We start from the raw sequence: 12,929 nt of genomic DNA, 5'->3' as shown, positions 1-12,929 counted from the left end.
TCGGAATGCAGTGAAGTAACATAAAAATAATAATCCAGAAGCTACTGAACAGTTAAAATATCTGTATTAGAGCTATACTGGTACATTCACTATTATGATAACATGCTATTAGTGATGGGAGACATATGTATTCTTGTCCAGTGTGGTGGTGATAGAGAGCACTATGTACTGAAGAAACAGTTCTTATTGATGATCTGGTACACAAAACATACCAAGGCTATCTTTTCCACTACAATATCACACCATACTTGTGAGCTGTATCATAGGATCACAAGTGGTGAAGGAAAGATCGTGATTATCCATTTTCCTGGTCAACATTTCTCTCTTACAACAACTTCCTTCCTTCCACCTTCCTATCCTCCATTTCTCTATTTGCTCCTTATCAAAGTGTTCATTCATACTAAACCAAAAGGCTGTATAGTCACCATTATACTCTTTTGCATATAATATATAGTTTGACCCTTAATGAGGCCAGTAGGCTAACTGAGTGGCATCCAGAGGTGGAATCCAGCAGGTTCTCACCAGTTCCTGAGAGTGGGTTACTAATTATTTGTGTGTGCTGAGAGGGGGTTACTAATTGGGTCTGCTTTTCCATTAGAAATTCCACTAGGTCCAAAAATCATAAAGTCCTGTTGTTTCCTATGTGGCTGGTTAGCAAAGGTAGAAAACTGGATCATTCTCCCTGTTGGGCTGTTTTAAAAACATGTTTTAGAAATATGGTAAAGTTCCTTGTTTAAGGAAAGTATCCTTCTTTTGATTTCTAGAAACAAAATTAAGTATTTGAAAGTATTAAGTATTTGACGGGCAGTCAATTAGAGGAGAAGTAGTTGTTCCTGTTGGCAGTAGACGATAGGACTTGCTATAATGAGTTTAAATTATGGGCAGAAAGATACCAGCTGGAAATTAGGAACTTTTTTTTACAGTAAGAGTTTTTTACAGTAACAGAGAAATTATTAATGCCCCACCCCTGGAATGCCCGGCCACGCCCCCGTCGTGCCCCGCCCAGCCCCATTGGTGCTACGCCACTGTTTGAATCCCACCACCATGGGAACCTGTTACTAAAATTTTTGGATCCCACCACTGGTGGCATCACGCTTCTAATGGCCTTGATCCTGTATGCTAAAATAGTAAAGGATATTTATTGTACATATTAATGCCACTGGTGTAAAAGAAACAAAACAAACTTGAGGTATTCTACATAGCATAGCAGTAGCTTTAAGCAATGTTTTTTGTTTTGTTTTGTTTATATTCTGGATCCATGAACTCTTAAGAGTGGTGCATTTCAACTTGATCCAGTGTCAAATTTCTGAAAGGGTTGTGTGATTGATTATAATACTGACCATTTTAGTGAAATATTCAATTCCATATATGTGTCTCTACATGTTTGTAGGGTTGTCCCATTTTCCCCATCCATCCAAGTTAGTGGGCTAGCACCTTGCATTTGCACAAGAAATCAGACATTAGTGAAGAATGTCTGGATCAGAATGCATGTCTAAACTGGAAAGGGATCCATGATCAGTTTGTTTAAACATGTTAGATCTGGAATTCATTCTTGGTAAACCTGATATTCACAGTTTTACTTTTTTTTGCAGCTAGTTACTTAAAGTTGAACAAAAAGTGATTGTGTTGCTGTACTCTTCAAAATTAATTAGGATTGACCCACTTCATAAGAGCCAACAGTGTATCAAGGCATTGCATGGTTGTGAAAGGAACAGAATAGCTCAATGTTAAAAAAAAGTGTTTCAAAGTACAGGTTCTAAAATCCCCAAACCATTAAAAAAGTAGTAAGTGAAATCCCCAAAATAACAGGATCAAAAAACATCAAAGCAGGCATATATACATCAACAAATAGAACAGTATTAATTAGCAACAATGTTCTTTAATCTATAAATAATAAGCGATCAAACAGACCCACAGAGAGGTGTATAACAATCCATATATTCTTACAATCTGGGGTCAAAATGTCTTTTTAAAATCCCCATGGCTGATTTTTAAAGACTTCTTTATGATTCAACAATGGGAATTCATTCCCAGGTGGAACAAGGAATGTTAACCTAAAACCTAATATAAGCTTCAGATCAGAAGATGAATGAACTGTATTTATCATCTTTTTCTAATGAAGAAGGAATATGACATCCATGATTAAAGAGATTTGTAATCAACTTGGCATATGTTAAAATAAGCTCAAACAATTGGTTAATGATATTATCCCAAATACCATAAATATTACTAGTCTTCATTGAAAGATGAATAATGCCAAACTAAAACATACAGTTAGCTATCAGGTAGATAACCATCATCTTATATTCTAATATCAAAGTCAGTCAAAATTTTGGATACTTAAAGCCGGTGATTAGACTTAGGAAGGAGCAAGACAGATCTTTCTACAAACCTGAACAACGTCCCAAGTTTGCAGGAAAAAATCTGAAATCTAAATTAATAATACTGACAACATTTAAAAAAACCCAAAATGATAAAAAGAGTGCCTGTAGCTTCAGTTGCCTTTGCTAGGCAACCACAGACTCCAATAAATGACAGGGGAAGAGGACCGGACCCTTTCAGACCTATTTTTGAGGGAGGTTGTATTGGACCCAGGCCTGGATAAAGTTGGGAAATTTTTGTGGTGAAGTCTGATGAGGGCAGGGTTCAGGGAAAGTGAAGTTCAGTTGTAATTCTGGTAGGTCCCCCGGTCTCTCCTGGAGGATGGCAACCTTAGGTCTGGCTACAACCTCTAGGTAACTCGATATAAGCCAACTTGCACAACTTAACTAGGCCTGTCTGCTTGCAGATAAAGGTAATTTTGTTGTTTGGTGGGAAGGAGAGAAGGAAGCAGAAAAAGGGGAGAGGCTGTAGGGGCTTTGGGGAAAAGAAAGAGACAATAGTGAAGGAGGAAAGAATGGATGCCCTTCACAAGTCCTTCCTGGATCTCACTTGTACTTTACTAATCCTTAACCTAACTACTCTAAACATGATTGAATTCATGGATTTTTTTCCCTAAGAAAGTATATTTTTGAATTCATGTGATTGCACCCACACACATATATGCATGTGTGTATAGAGTGCCATTATGTTGCAGCAGACGTAGCAACCCCATTGAGGGGCTTTCAAGGCAGATGAGAAGCAGAGCCTTCTCTGATGATCTCCTTTCCAAGTACTGATCGGCTTAGCTTCCAAGTTTTGATGACACTGGGCCACATACCATACTGCTTCCCCGCTGGACATACATTAATAAAATTAAATGAACAGACCTATAAGATTGCAATGGGTAACCTAACAGAAAAGTAAAAGAAAAAACTCTCACCATGAACACCTTTCTTTGAAAGAGTAGATCAGTGGGAAGGTTTCTTTTCTCTGATCTCTCCTGTTCTTCTTGTACTGAACAATCCCATATGTGTTGCTTTTATTAAAGAGAAGAGTACCAAAGACTTTCTTTTGAAAGCAACCATCAGATATAGGTGTTTACTGAGAAAAATAAACTCTGGTAACTACTAAGCATTTTGGTTATGACTGCTGGGGTTTGACCATCAGGAACTTAAGTCAGTACTTAGTTACAAAATGCTATTTTTACATTTTCTAACATGCTTAAATGTATGCCCTATTTTTGTAGTGTGTGAATGTGATATGCCATGAAATTGCTTCTGACTTATGGAGATTCTATGAATTAATCACCTCCAAAACAACCTACATTAACAGCCTTGCTCAGGTATTGCAAACTGAAAGCCATGGTTTTGTTTATTGAATCAATCCATGTCATGTTCGGTCGGCTTCTTTTCCTACTGTTTTCAATGTTTCCTATTACGTTGGCAGTACTTGTTGTAATTTGTAATTTCTTGTTTGCACAAGCACCACACACTGTGTGGTATTCATCCTTGTCTTGCATTCACTCAAAAAGAAGACACTGGACTCCCTTACTAATGGTTAGTTCTCCTTCTTCCCACAACTGCCTATCCCATTAACATGGAACCCTGGATATTCCAAGTGTGTGACATTGCACCCTACTATTACCCAAGTGACCCCTACAACTCAATTCAGTTAAGTGTAGAGTATTCTTGAAGAAGAGGCTCTTCCCGTGGAAGAAGGTTGTTTACTTAGATGTCTGGTAAAATTCAACCCAGTATTTGGTAGCTAAGTAAGGCCTTAGGCAAAGTAGGATTTCACACTTGATTTCATTCTTGCAGTGATAAAATATTAGGAAATGCTTACCTATAAAAGACAATATTGATTGAAGCAGAATCCCATAACAACCTTGGAATATTCCAATTTCATACCATCACTCAAGGCTATACCCACCAGTATATATATTGTATGTGGTATGTGTATATAAATATTGAATAATCATTAATATATTTAGCACTTAGAACCAAAGACCTTCAGTGTGTTTGCTGAAATCAGCAGCTTCGCCAAAGTCTATCATCAACGTCTCTGGTGTAAATGCTTTGAAGTAAATATTGCTCTGTGCTGAAGAGAAAGACCAGATATTTAAAATAAGGGGAAGTTTGCATACAACTGTTGGCCAATTTACTTATACCTGAGGCTGAGTGGACCTGTTCTGTAAAACTGGAATAGAATTGGTCATCACAATCAATCAAATAAACAGTTTACTCTGGAGGAACTGAAGCCTAGTTTATGTGAAAACATTCTGAAGCTTGGTTTATGATGCATATCAAATGATATCTCATATTTGTGATGGAGCCATGTATAGAAAATATACCACAAAGAGACAGGAGTTTGGACTCAGCAGCAGGTTGGATGAGGCCAATACACTGAAATTCCATCTAGACAACATAGAGGCACTGTAGGTGGGTGATCAGTCTTTCTGATCAGGAAGGTGTGTTCAGTCTGCTTTTTATGGTGTCCGCACAATCTTATTGATCAGGTTTGGAGTTTATGGGAGCTGTGAAATAAGTGGTATCAGTGGCACAATGTGCTGGAGTTGGTGTGCAACTTAATAGTATGGTGCAATTTACTGGAATATGTTGCTCATATCCAGGGTTCCATGTTAATGGGACAGGCAGTTGTGAGAAGAAGGAAGGCTAACAAAAGTAGTCACACCTCAGTTATCCTTACTCTGGGGCTGTTTTTGAAGACCATTCAGTAACTTCATCTGTTTTGGAATGTGGCACCAATATTATTGGCTGTGACTCCGCACACGCGCGGAAACGCACCTCCACCAGCATGAATTATGCCGGTGGAGGCTCGGGGACCGTTTGCATGCTAGCGTGTGAGCAGCCCTGACTTTCCCCTCAGCCAGAGAAATGGCTCCGTATGGAGCTGCCTCCAGTCGCCCCCCTCCACTCACCCCTCCAGGGGTCAGAAGGCAGCATGGGCGGATCTCTGCAGCCCTCCAGAGTGACGTTGGATGGGACAGTGAGTGGAGAGGAGGGGGAAAGCAGCGTCTTCCTGCTGGTGCTGTTCACACGATGCTGACGGGAAGACGGTGCTTTGCAAAAACTGCGCTTGTTGAGCGAGATTAAAAGCAGCGCCTTCACGCCCCTCCCGGGCGGCCAGGACAGCGCTGCTGCAATGCAGCAGTGCCTCCTGTGCAAACAGCAGACCAGGGACAGCGTTTTTGCCGTCCCTGGGTCACTGTATTTTGCTCGTGCAGAAAGGGCCCAAATGTTTAGAACCTATTTTGCTAGTGTTAAAAACCTCTCCATTAGGTTTGTTTTTGTTTCTGGGCACAATTCAAACTGTTGACAAATAAAGCTCTAAATGATGGGAGCAAGTGCCTAAAAGAGTACCTGTTCCTAAAAGACTACCTATGAATCTGCCAAATGTTTACAACTTTGTTTAGCGGTTCTTGCCCCCAATTTCACAAATAGGCAAGTTAGCACTAGAGAAGGAGTCTTTTCTGTGACTGTGTCATGATCAAGCAATACCCACTTGGCAGTTTTCTGGTTAAATATTAAAGCTCCTAGTTACAAATGTTTTATATGCCTGGACTTTTAACTAAGTAGCTGCTAATCTGCTCTTCAGCTTTCTTGGCCACTTGAAACGGTTTTATTAATCATTATGGTTACTTTTATTTTGTTTTTGAAAAGTGGGAAAGAAAGGCACCAGCGGGCAATCATAAAACTCCTAAATGCTGACAAAGTGCAAAACCCCAGACAAGGGCACACCCCTTTCAAATTGTTCTCTCTTCAGAGAGAAGACAACACTTGGGACAGACAATACATCTAACTAGGGCCCTTTCCACACAGGCCTTTTACAGCGCCCTAGGGACAGCAAAAATGCCCCCCCCCTATGGAGCTGTTCACATGGGGGCCACAGCTGCATCGCAGCCACACTGCCCTTGCTCCCCCCAGTGGTGCGAAGCCACCATTTCCCACCTCGCTCCCTGAGCGAGATATTTGGAAAATGGCGGCTTCCAGCTGCTGCCATGCGAACGGCAGCGGCTGGAAGGCGCCAACCCCCCCTTTCCTGATAGACGTTCTCTGCGACCTTCCAGCGCATCGCCCGGGCCTGGGGACACGCCCCCCCTGCCCTGCAACACCAGAGAGGTTGTGCAGGGCAGAGGGGCATGTCCCCTGGCCTGGGCAACGTGCCGGAAGGTCGCAGGGAAGATACATTGTGTGCAGGTGCTTATGTCTCCAGTACACAGTGCTTCCAATCTTAAGGCATTTAAAAATCTGCTTTAATTCTTAAGAAAATATATTGAAATATTGTTTATTGCTAATTTTATTTCAAGGAAATTTTCTAATATACAAAATGCCTTGCTAAATCAACCAGAGGGGAAACCCCCCTTCCCTCTTTTTCCTCACACAAGTCTCCTGGCCAGCCTGGTTCATTTAGAAAGGGAATAAGCAAGGTACAGTGGTGATCACCCATTTTCTGTTTGCTCCAAGCATCTGTAAATCACTGTATCTGGTAATTTGAAAATGGAAGTTCCTCCCCCCTCCCCATCATGGCTAACAGCCAGTGATAAACTTATCTTCTATCCATTTGCCTAATTGTTTTTTTAAGTGAACTTGGCCATCACCCATCCTGTGGTAGTGAATTCTATAAATAATTATGTATGTATAATGTGAAGAAGTTCCTTTTGTTAGTCAGAGGCAATCCACACTTTGAGTGGCAATCAGTTTGCATGCAGTCACCACTTCTTATGGGTATACTGTTATCCCACAAGTTTTGACTGCAGGCTATAACGTATTAAAGAGAAGGGAATATCCTCACCAAAACATGTTAGTCACATGCTAATGAACTCTGTCCAGTTAATCTCTCCAGCATTTTCCCCCATGTATCAATGATGTTGTGAAAGAATGCACAAATAAATAAGGTTTGGTAGTGCAGCCAAAGGAACATAGTCACAGAGTGCAAGGCGCAGAGTGAATCTGACCTGAAATATACTGTGTGTCAGCCTATTCTGAGAGCAGAAAATACACAGACAAGAGAACTGGAAATTTATTTAGTGGTCAAGGCTGAAGTGGAATAGTGAGAGACTTTCCACAGTGACCATATATAAAAGGTGAAAAGAATATATCTTTGGAAAGATAGAAGAAGAATTCCTAAGCCAGTTAGGAAGTGAATTACACTCATAGGAGGGTTCCCTGACTGGTGTATTTCTGGGATATTTCTGTAGAGTGGGTGTCTAACAGAGGAGAGACTGTGTGAACTGTGAGAAAGTTACCAGCCTATTAGAAATCAGAGTCTTTTTGAAACCATTAAGTCAGTAACATCTAAGAGTAACTCAAGTCAAAACTGCAACTTCATAAGAAACAGAACATCTAAGAAACTGAGAAATTTAAAAAGCTTGATTAAATGCTGTGCCTGTGACAGAAACCAAAGATTGTATATAGTTTACTTCTGCCTGATTTCCATGTTTGTGTTCAATAAATCTTTGCTTTTGTTCAAAATAAAAAGGCTCTCTTTATCTTCCTGGAATTACTTGTGTTGAACAGATAAACCAAACCCCTCACATGCTACCTAAAATGCAGCTCAGTCTCACTAAAGTCAGGAAAGTCTGTACCCACACTGTGAGAAGGGTGCTAGGGTGTGTCAGGTGCACTTGCATTTTACCTGTTTATCAGAAATAACACTGGGCTGCATGTAAAATATGAGTCATTCGTTGAACAAAAGATCTAAGGAGTTTATTTAGTGAAATGAAATAATTTCTCCCCCTCTTCATTCCAAGCCTCTGTCTAGTAATGAACAATGAAAGAGGTTCTACCAGAATCCAGATAACAAAGTGGAGTAGGAAGAAGGATCACACTCAGCAGAACCAGGGACAGCTCCCACGAAAGGGATTCCTTTCCACAAGTACCAGCCATCCTCTGTCCTAATATCATTCTGGCCGCTTCCGCACGGCCACGCTGGGGAGGGGGGTGTCAGCGTATATGATGCCAACACCCCCCCCGGGACCGTCCATACGAACGGTCCCGGTAAAGGCAGGGAAGACACACATTTTTTTAAAAAGAAAACAGAAGCACCTCTTTGCAAGTGTTCCGTTAATTGTTAACAGGTTTTTAGAAAATTATTTTATTTTGCATGAAGTTTTAAAATAACACAATCTAAAAATTTTCAGAAGCTCAAAAGACCTGACCTTTATTTCTGTTAGATGCCCTTGATCTTGAAATGTAGATAAAACCAGTTTTGTTCATTGGGGGATTCTAATTCTTAATATTTCCTTCCCAGCTGCAGTAGTACAACGTATAACTAATCTGACATCTGAAGAGGATATCAGGGGAAATATAGCTCAGTACATGAAATAAACAAACAGGATGCACTAACATAATAAAAACACCATAGAAGTGTTAAAATCTCGGGCCTTAAATTTCTCACTGATGTAAAAAAAAGGCAGCAATTTCAATGGCTGCTTCTTAGAAACTGGAGCGATTGGAATTAATGTTTTATGTCTAACACAACATCTAAGAGGGAAAAAGTCTTCAAGTCTAACATATGAAAATATAGCTATTTTTGAAATATGATGACTACTGCTGCTAACATTAATGCCATCTTTTTCCTGGCACAGAGCTACAGTGCAGCAGGGCTACATTAATTTACATAGCATAATCGAACATGGACTTCTTCAGATGATGCACTTAAGTTTCCTCTATATTCATAAATCTGTGCCATGTAATGAATTCTGTAGAAAAACTTCAGTGTGATACTTAGAGAGTTTATAGGAGGACCTGTTGCCACATCCTTGAGGGGTGACAGAGCATGGAGAGGGAACTATCACTGACACAGTGTTATCCCTTTTTAGTGATAACCTGTAAAAGTCATAGAAATTGGGGAAATTCTTACATCATTGCAGGCACAGTGACAGGAGGGGACATTGCCACATCTGAGACATAATTTATCCACCTTGTTTTCTCCCACCAGTCAAAACACTATTCTCTGTTCTACATAAAGATAGTAGTAGGATTGCATGTTCCTCTGACCCATGCTGGATCTTTTCATTGTTGTAGAAAGCTCCTCCTGGGTCCTAGTGCTTAGGTAACCCAGCTTCCCCCTGTGCCGCCCCCCCCCCCCCCGCGTTTGAAAGTAAAAATACATTTTGGCATTCAATTTAATTATCTGATGTTGGCACCTAACTCAGTTACATGCCTTTACTTCCCAATGGCCTTCCATGCATGCCATTTCAATGGTGCCTGCCCATCCACCCACAGTGAGCCAAGTGTCCCTGCTAGTGCTGGCTTCCCAAGAGCAATGGGCTGCATGCAGGTTGTAAGCCTCCCTTGTCCAGATCCTGTTTGCCAGCCATGAGCAGCTGCCAGATGGTCTGACTTCGAATTGTCTGCCCTTTGTGACAGAATTTCAAATAACATCAAGGAGATTTCTCTCCAGAAGTACACATGTCCACTCCCTCGTAATCAGCCATTTTGCCAAGAAAAAGTATGATGCAGTTTGAGACAGGCAAGTATTAGTGATAGTTGTTCAATGAACTATAAATGCTCTTGTATCAAAGCACAACATTCAATAATGCACAAAACAGTCTCATATTTGGGGTGCTGTGTGTTTTCTGGGCTGTATGGCTGTGTTCTAGTAGCATTTTCTCCTGACATTTCACCTGTATCTGTGGCTGGCAACTTCAGAGGATGCTCTGAAAACACACAACACCCCAGTGATTCTGGCTGTGAAAGCCTTTGACAATACATTCTCATATTTGTTTAGGACTATTTTCTAATGTGGAGGCATACAATTTTCTTGACCACTGAATCTCAATTGACTGTACTATAATCTTTATATGGAACAGAGAATTAGACATTCAGCATTACTTTTTCTAGGGAATTAACAATCCTGTATCATGAGACCTTCCTGAGGTAAGACAAGTGAATATCATCTTAATTCTTTCCAATCTAACAGTGCAGCAAGCTCAGGAAAAAAATCTGCAATTCCAGCACTGAAACTGGAGTTGCAGGAGTTGCTGCAATATTAGGAAAATCACAGGGAAACATAGATAAACAAGGGGTATACGTCTCTGACCTTTATTCACTTGTTGATGAGTAATATTACCTTGGGTATATGATCACTAACCAGGTTACTCAGCTGATCACCATCAGGCTTTCTGTGGTGAAATTTTGATGTTTAAACTACCAGTAGTTCATCAGGGCAGGGCTGAAGTATTCTAAACATTGGGAACGAGACTTGCTGCATTGCATTGACATGATGAATTAAACATTTTCCTGTGGTATTTGATATGTTCATTGAAACATGAGAGCAACCAAGCAATGTTGCATTCATTCAGTCAAGAACATGCATGTGTGAACCAGCTGCATGATGTTATTAAGTACCAGGATGAGAGCAATAGAATTTTAAAACCATAGTAGTATGAGGCCAGGATTAAAAGCATGAGATATCGCTGTTGCATTGATGTGGACAGCATGAAGAAAAAATGCTTATAATGGACTAGACATTTGTTGGATTAGAATGTTCAAGTAGGATTTGTTTTATTTTTCTAATATTATTTACCACTGCTTATTTAAATTTAGTTCTTACAAAGTTTTATATATAATTTTTACAAATTGCCCAGGGAGACAACATTTTGTGATAGTTATTAGATTGTGTATTAACATTAATTCTAAGGCATTTTACAGTTTTCATCTGGGGCTCTAACCAATACAATGTATTATTTCATTTCTGAAAAGGGGTGGCATGCAAGGGAGGGGAGCCAGGGGACCCAGCGTCTTGATATGAGCCACCCACCCTAGCGGAGGGAAAGGGGAGGGAGGGAGGGGGAGGGGTGGCATGCAAGGGAAGAGAAGTGAGATAAGGAAGAGAGTGAGGGGCAATATGCAAGGGACGGGAGGGAGGGGCCAGGCACCCTAGATTCCCTGAATACTGCGGTTACAGTTAAGAAAACCAGGCACGCATTACTCAGGAGTAAGCTCGGTATAGCAACCATGACATACTTTGAATGGCTGTGTTGCACCCCTCAGAGGGTTTCCTCAGAAGCGACACCCATTGCCACCAACTAAACTTACTCCCAGGTAAAGGATCATGACCAGCCAGCCTAGATGTGTGGAAGGGGTGCCTTTCCATTCCCCCCCCCCCAAAGGAATGCGGGCACACACATCAATGACATCGCACAGTATCAGGCTGCATGTTTGCATGAGCACGTACTGCTGGACTCTGCAATTGATTTGCTGCTACTGTTCCTTTCCCATTTCACCACAATAAGCCACAGCAACGCGTGGCTGGGCCCCGCTAGTTGCTAATAACATTGCAACTCTAATTACAGTTGTGGATTGCCTCATGATTAAAATTAGGTGGGTTATAAATGTTTTAAATAAATTTCAATATTCCAAAACCCAGTGGTTGGCGTAGGCTTGTGGGAGAAGGCAGTAAACAGGTTTCGCTCCTGTCATATCTACATTTGTCTGCAGAACTAAATACCCTTCTTATTTCTTGAATCTCTACATTTCCCCAGTTCCTTCAGTTCTACTATATTTTTTACTTCAGTTCTATTATACTTTTGACCCCTATAGATAACCACACTTTCTAGGACTGGAACTGTGCCCTTCTCAAGAAATTGCCTGTTATCAGATATTATCTTCTATTTCTTTTCTTATAAAGGATTACCTTCATAAAGCACATTCCTGAGTAAGCCAGATAGATGTGTTCTGGGAGTCTACCTCTTAAGTGCATGCCCAATTCTGATCTTGACTATGCTACTTAGTGAGAGAAGGCTTAAACTTTCCACCTTTTACTATTTTCCTGACGTAAAACAATCTTTATGAGAGCTAGGAGAACCAGTGGTGTAGTGGTTAAGAGAAGGTGGATTCTAATCTGGAGAACTGGGTTTGATTCCCCAATCCTCCACTTGAGTGGTGGAGGGTTATCTTGTGAACCAGATGTGTTTCTGCACTCCTACATTCCTGCTGGGTGACCTTGGGCTAATCATAGTTCTTCGAAATTCTCAGCCCCGCCTACCTCACAAGGTGTCTGTTGTGGGGAGAGGAAGGAAAAGGATCTTGTAAGCCACCTTGAGTCTCCTTACAGGAGAGAAAAGTGGGGTATAAATCCAAACTCCTCCTCCTCCTCCTCCTCCTCCTCTTCTTCTTCTTCTTCTTCTTCTTCTTCTTCTTCTTCTTCTTCTTCTTCTTCTTCTTCTTCTTCTTCTTCTTCTTCTTCTTCTTCTTCTTCTTCTTCTTCTTCTTCTTCTTCTTCTTCTTCTTCTTCTTCTTCTTCTTCTTCTTCTTCTTCTTCCTCCTCCTCCCCCTCCCCCTCCTCCAGTATATGTGAAACCTACCAGTATATGTGAAACCTACTTGACTATAATCTTGACTATGGTACCTAGTGTGAGAAGGCTTAAACTTTCCACCATACACTGTTTTCCTGACTTGAAACAATCCCTGTGAGAGCTATTCAAGATGGACCTATTAAATTTACTCCAGGACAAATAGTGGAGCTCTCAGAACTTGATCAGATTGGAAAAATCACTCAGGGAGGAAGGTGCAATACCCTCTTCCACATGTGCCATGGTCCCA

Source organism: Sphaerodactylus townsendi, linkage group LG04 (genome assembly GCF_021028975.2).
Source record: "Sphaerodactylus townsendi isolate TG3544 linkage group LG04, MPM_Stown_v2.3, whole genome shotgun sequence".
In the NCBI taxonomy this organism is placed as follows: domain Eukaryota; kingdom Metazoa; phylum Chordata; class Lepidosauria; order Squamata; family Sphaerodactylidae; genus Sphaerodactylus; species Sphaerodactylus townsendi.
This window is presented reverse-complemented; position numbering follows the sequence as displayed.